Raw genomic sequence first — 6532 nt, forward strand, 5'->3', positions numbered from 1 at the left:
ATTAAAAAAAAGCCTGTGAATTGAGTGTCAGGATTTAATGTGTGCACTGAGCAGTTACCAAATCGTTTCTGGTTACAAGAATGTCTGAAGCTGGGAAATTAATGAAGCCTCTTGTCTTATATTTGTTTTAATTTTAGGTCTGGATGGGTCCATAAGAAATCATATCAATCTGTATAGAATAAAATTGGCGCTATAGTCGATGGCATGAGGGAGACCCTAGCACTTTATTTAAAAACAGCCAACATTTTGTATGAAACCAAAGCACTCTTCTGTGCATTTTGATTTCCACTTTTAAAATTCAAATTAACTAAGAGAGTTGTTCCAAATAGGATGTGCTCTGAAATGATCGTTCCATTAATTAATAATAAATAAGACCTTGTTTCTCTTGGAACGGATTAACCATTTTTATCCCTGCTGGGGGTGGGTTTGTTTTAATTGATGATGTTTCCCCCCAAACGATCAACTCTGTCGTGTGTCTTTAAATCTGGTTATTTGGTTGGTTTTGCTTTGAGGGGGGGAAATGATCAGATTACTACACAAAGACCCCCTGACATGATGCTCTGGAAAAAAAAAAAGACGACGACGAAGAAATCACATACAAAGATAGCAACCAACGTAGACTGGCCATATATGGAGTACCAGAGACTTCACAGGGATACCCTCTTCGGACCACCCCTTTGGCGAAAACAAACCACTACTGCATTCTTTCTCTGCCCTCCCCATAAAAAAAAAAAAGATTAAAGCAAAGCTTCGGTCAGCAGTCGTCCCCCCCGCCCCCGCACACACACACACACAGAAAACCAGCGGCTGCATGCTGCACATGGATGATCACAGCCCATCACATGGTTGCTGAGCTAATTCTGGGGCCAGTTTTCTCTGTTATTAACTGGAGGGGAAATGCAAAGGATTGCAGTGCAGTAGCAGCATCTGACGACTCAGGCTCCCACAGACTACTCTCCCCCCTCCTCCCCCCACCCCCTGATAGATGTCTATTAAAAGCTGCTGACGTGGGAAGGGACGGCCATCTTTGATGAGGGCACAGCTCCCGTTCCATTGAAGAAGGAGGCTTGGGGAGGTCAGGAGCGACTGTCCTTCCCTCCCAGCCGCAGCCGCAGCCCAGGGGCTGAGAACCCGCCGCCGGGCTGCCTGCACCGGACTCCGCAGAAGCCAAGGTAAGGGAGCGCGCCTGGACAGAGCCCTTTGTCCCCTGCCTAGAGCCCCGGGCACGGGGCAGGCAGGGCTGCTGCAGGCTGGGAGGAGAGCGGTAACCTCCACATCAGGTTATTTCTGCCCGCGGAAGGGGGCGGGGAGGGGGGAAGCTATTTATAAAGCCCTGTTTTCCTGGGATTGATCGTGGCGCCTTTCCACCCAAGGGGCAATGGAGCTGGCGGTTCTGCACTGGGGGGACAGGAGAACAAATAGCAGTTGCATTATTCCCCCCCCCCTCCCCGGCTTTGGGGAATAAGGAGGTTGCGCCTCTTTCCCTGGGGTCAGCAGCCTCCATCTCCGCTCGGCTGCCCTGTGCACATTGCAGCAGCGGCTGGGTCAGCACCTGGGACAGCGGCGCTCGCCCGCAGAGGCCGAGCCCGGTTCAGCACCTCGGAGAGCGGCAGAGTCCGAGATGTGCCGCTCAGCACCTGGGACGGTGGCGCGGGGGGGGGGGGGGGGGGGGGGGGGCACCGGTGCAGAGCCGGGGGGCAGCGCTGGCGGGGTGCAAAGGGAGCAGCGTCCCTGTGACATACGTTGCAAAGTGCTTGGGAGGGTGAGGCGCCCCCCTGCCTCACTCGCCCTTCCACACCCACCTCTACAGCAGCAGGCTTTGGGGGGGGATGCGCCCGTCCGGATCTTATTTATATCTTCCTCTGCCGCCAGCAGCCCGGCAACTGAGCCGTTTGCCCAAATCAATTGCTCGCCAGTTCCCTTCCTCCACCCCCTTCGCCACCCCACGCCCCCTTTCTGAATCCAGCAGTACCTGCCTTCCTCTCCACCCAGGGGCATGCCTGCCGAGCCGTGCCCGGGGGCCCCATAACACGAGTGTGCGCGCCCACGCGTGTGACTCCGGGCTGCTCGCTTGTCCTCGGTGCACTCCTGCGCTGAACGGCGTTAATTGCTAATCCGGGGCTCGAACCGGGGACCGGGCAGTAGTTGTGGTTCGCGGATGTGCCCTTGGGCCCTTGTGTGTCCTAAGCCAGAGTCGCTCTCACGCCCGTGCGCGGGGGCAGATCCCTTGTCTTGCTCGAAACACAACCCAGGCGAGGGCGTCCATTGAACTATGAATTAACACCCCACCAAAGGAGGGGGGAGGGGGAGTCCATGCTGCCTGCAGCCCGTGCCCCGGAGCCTGGGCACTGCAGAGCTCTGCTAGCGGAGCGTGCCGGCTTATGTAACCCATTTGCTGGACTGCCCGGGCATTGGCGCGGCTGCAGCCCAAACCCTGCCATTTCCTGGGGGAGAGCCCAGGCCCGTTGCAAAGGAAGTGGGTAACTTTGCGGGGGGATGGGGGGGTGAGCAAGGGGAGGTCTCCGCAGGGTAGGGGAAAGGACCGGGTGTGCAACGCTGGTTCAACTTCATAGGGCTGCGCTCCCGCGGCACGTCCCGCCCGCTCTCTTGCGTTGCTGCGTCAGAGGCGAGCTCCTGGCGCGCGGCTGCCCCCTTTCCCGGCCGCTTCCCGGGGCGGGCAGGAGCGCGGCGCGCGGCCGGCTCGGCTCCCGGCGCGTGGGCGGGGTGGGGGCTCTGCAGTGGCGCCCGAGGCAGGGGGCGGGGGCGGGGGCGGGGGCGGTCACGTTTTTAAGGGCACGCTCGGGGGAGCGTCTCTCTCTCTCTGTCTCTCTGCCCCCGGGCTGCTCGGAAAACCCGGGCGAGTTGCTGCACGTCACGTTGCCTTGACTCCTGCAGCGGTGGAGGCAATCTCCTGGGGGGGGGGCTGGAGGAGCGCCAGAGACTGGCTGAGCGGGCCCCCAGGAGAAAGCCACCATCCCATGCACAGGGGCTGGAACTAGGGGGGCTGCTGCACCCCCTGGCTTGAAGGGGTTCCCACCATATACAGGGGTTGCAGTTTGGTTCAATGGTTCTCAGCACACACACACACACACACACACACACACACACACACACACTCTTCCAGCGCCCTTGATCCCACATTCACCCCGCATCACGCTTACCAGCCTCTTCAGTGTCACTTGCGTCTGCCAGGCAGGCTCAGGGCCGGATTAACCTTTTGTGGGCCTGGCGCCAAACATATCTGTGAGCCCCCTGGGGGCATGGCACAGGGGGGTCAGTCTCCGGAGTGAGGGGCCGGCCGGGGGCATGGCATGGCAGGGGCGGCCCTGCTCTGCCCGGCCCAGTGCAAGGGCACTATTTACAAACCGGCAGTTGCCAGATGCACAATGGCCCGCCCGGCCCTGTGCTGCCAGCGTGCCCCTTCCCCTCCGGGGTGGGCCCATGCTGCCCAACACTGGAATACACACACCCCCGATTCCCTATGACCAGAGCCCCCACAGACTCGCTATGCCCAGCGTCCTCTCCGACCGTGCCACAAATGCACAGCGCCCTGCACATCACCACAACTGCCCAACACCCCACACAGAACCTCCACTCACAGAGATCTTTCCAGCTCCCTCACAGCCCAGGAACCTCTCCCCTTCTTCCCCCCCCCCCCCCCACCCGCCCAGGCCCTCCAGAGACCAACTCCGCATGCCCTGCCTCCCGGCCGGCAGCACAGCCAGGGCTGGTCCCAGGGCGGGGAATCGCCCTGGCCCCTCAGGGGTGGCGTGATCAGCCAGGCCAGGGCCTGTCCCGGCTGGGCTCTCTCAGAACCCACTTGCATGGAGGGGTCCAGCCAAGCCCCCCACACTGCCCTTCCCCAATTGGCTGAGACTGGCCAGGCTTCTGCACCAGTCCCGGGCAGCTCAGCTCCAGGGAGACAGGTGGGGCCCCCCAGGTGGTGGAAAGCAGAGACTGCCTGGAGCTGGAGGTGCACTGGGATCCGGCCAGGAGGCAGAGAGAAGCTGGCACGTGGGGCCAGGGGGTGAAGAGGAACCCTTGGCCAGTGGGCAGACCAAGAGGAGCAAGTGGAGGGGGCTGGCAGGGCCTTGGGGTGTAGTGGAAGCAGAGAAGGCCAGGGTCCCTTCTGAGCATGGGCCCGGCTCCATGGCATCACTGACGCTATTGTAAACCCAGCACTGGGCAGGCTACCCTGGAGATGTGGGAGATCAAAGAGCGCTTCTAGGAGGTAGGGAGAACCCCCTCCCTGTCTTACCCTGAGCTTGCTCCAGCCTTTGGACAAATGCAGGATTTGGCAGGAAATTGCCCATGTGCTGGCTGGGTTCTGTCTGCTGCCTGCACTGGGTGGGTGACACTGGCATGAAGAGGATGGGTTTGCTCTCCCCTCCAGGCTGACCATGCTCCAGCCTGGTTTTACTCAGAGCAGGCAAGGCTTGGAAATGTACCTACCAAAGGGGTTGGGGGAGAGCGCTGCTTTACCAGTGCCTTGCAGGGAAGGTAATTTTCCAGGGCTTAATTTGTGCCAGCAGGGCCGAGCTCTTGTCACCTCTGGGCTTGGCAGTTCATACTCCCTCCCCCCCCCCAGCACCTCTGGGTGGCAGTTCATAGCCCCTACATCTCTGGGCTTGCCAGCTCAATTATAAAAGTAAAAAAATTGCTTGAGCCCCTGAACCTAATTGAGCCTGGGCATCTTTCATTACAAATTAAGCACTGTAATTTTTCCCTGCTGGCCAGTGCCAGAGGCAGAAAATGTGGTTCAAACTTCAGTGCTGACGTGGCAGCAGTTTCATCTTTCACTGGCACCGTGACTCTGGCCGGGAGCTGCGGTTGGCAGGGTGGAATGACATGACTGAAGCCCCTTCCTGGCAAGAGCCGGGAGTCCAGCAAGTCTGTTCAGGGGCCACGGGATATGTGTGACTGCCAGGGAGGGGAGAACGAGACCGCAGTGTGCTTAGCGGGGAACACACTGATCCTGGGAGAGACAAGGAGTAAAAACGAGCAAAAGAAGGAGAACAGGAAAGGCAAAAGGAGTTAGGAGAGAGTGGAGAAGGGGAAGGGAGAAACGAAAGTGTTGCCTCTCTGAAGAGGGTCAGGAATCCAGTCCCGGGCTGAGTTATTGAAGTCCACAAACTGGTTCTAACACCTTTCCGCAGTGTCCCACCAGCTGCTTTTACTGTCTTTTTGTGCCCGAATCGTATTTCAAAATACTTTGCCAGGTGATGGAAAAACATGGCTGGAAAATCTTTCAGTAGCACTGCGTGTCTTTAAAGAAACCCCAGACTCCTAAGATCAATTGCATTAACTGAGAAGGAAGAAGATGCTGCAGTAGAAGTGTGCGTGGGGGGTAAGGGGCAATCTCACCCCCTGCCTGGTCCCAAATATTTGGCAACCTCTTTGTAACATTAGGAGAAGGAATTTCTTCAGAACACAAAACACTAGCGGCTCTAAACCAAAGGGGGGGGGGTAAAATATGAGCGTTGCTATGCAGACAGATGGTCTTATTATTTATTCAGAGACAAGGGAGCATCATTTCTGGAGTTTCAAGGGACTCTTGCCGTCCACCTTTAAAAGACACAGCTGCCAAAATAGAGTTCCACAATGTCCCATCCCATTGCCAAGAGATGAAGGCTGTGAAAATTAGAATGAAGCTTTTTTTTTGGTACCTCTGCATAGTGCAGACAGAGGTCAGCCAGGAGGACATTCCCTGTGTGTTCAATGACTTAGATGACTCAGGAGAATCAGTTTGTAAAGGGATGACGGACACACATCCAAAAAAAAAAAGAGAGAAATAGATGGCCAGATTTTTCAAAGGCGCTGAACACTTTTTGCAGCTTCCATCGAACTCAACAAGAACTGTAGGGGCCTAGCATTGTGAAGAAATCAGATCAATATTATTTAACTTACCGTGTAAACTGGAGCGAAGAGAAGGGTGGGTTTTTCAAAAGTGCTTAGTATTAGCCTAAGGCGGTTGCCTTAGGGAGTTTTACCATTAATTTCAGTGGGGGCAGAGCTAGTCTGATGCTGAGTCCTCTTGAAAATATCACCCTGAGGAATTTCTCTTTAATGAGAAAAAGAACTGATTTTTTTTTTTCAGAGCAGCTTCCCTAAAACTGAGAGTCACCATGCAGCTGTAGGTTTAAGCAGTAAGGACTTGATCCAAAACTTTCCGAAGTCAATGGAAAGTCTCCCACTGACTTAAATGAGCTTTGGATCTAGCTGTAACACTGAATTGTTAAGGCAAATTAAGCCTGGTCTCCATGCAGCTTTTGTGCTGCTTTAACTATATCTAAATTTAGGGGAATCCACTATATCAGTGTTTCTCAAACTGCTGTTGCCACTTGTGTAGGGAAAGCCCCTGGCGGGCCGGGCCGGTTTGTTTACCTGCCCCGTCTGCAGGTCTGGCTGATCGCGGCTCCCACTGGCCGCGGTTCGCCGCTGCAGGCCAATGGGAGCTGCTGGAAGCAGCGCGGGCCAAGGGACGTACTGGCTGCCGCTTCCAGCAACTCCCATTGGCCTGCAGCGGCGAACC

The 6532-nt window shown here is 56.4% G+C and overlaps 1 protein-coding gene across 2 annotated transcripts in view; it reads left to right on the forward strand.

Annotated features, from left to right (window-relative positions):
* The first annotated feature begins 920 nt into the window (after positions 1 to 920).
* The window catches only part of SNAP25 (synaptosome associated protein 25), a 98278-nt gene continuing 92666 nt past the window's right edge, over positions 921 to 6532 (forward strand). Inside the window, exon 1 of one of the 2 annotated variants that reach the window (XM_034764124.1) lies at positions 921 to 1172. The gene's annotated coding sequence lies outside the window, so the exon portion shown is untranslated. The remainder of the gene's footprint in view (positions 1173 to 6532) is intronic. The other variant, XM_034764123.1, reaches the window with a different exon arrangement.

This window comes from Trachemys scripta, chromosome 3 (genome assembly GCF_013100865.1).
Source record: "Trachemys scripta elegans isolate TJP31775 chromosome 3, CAS_Tse_1.0, whole genome shotgun sequence".
In the NCBI taxonomy this organism is placed as follows: domain Eukaryota; kingdom Metazoa; phylum Chordata; order Testudines; family Emydidae; genus Trachemys; species Trachemys scripta.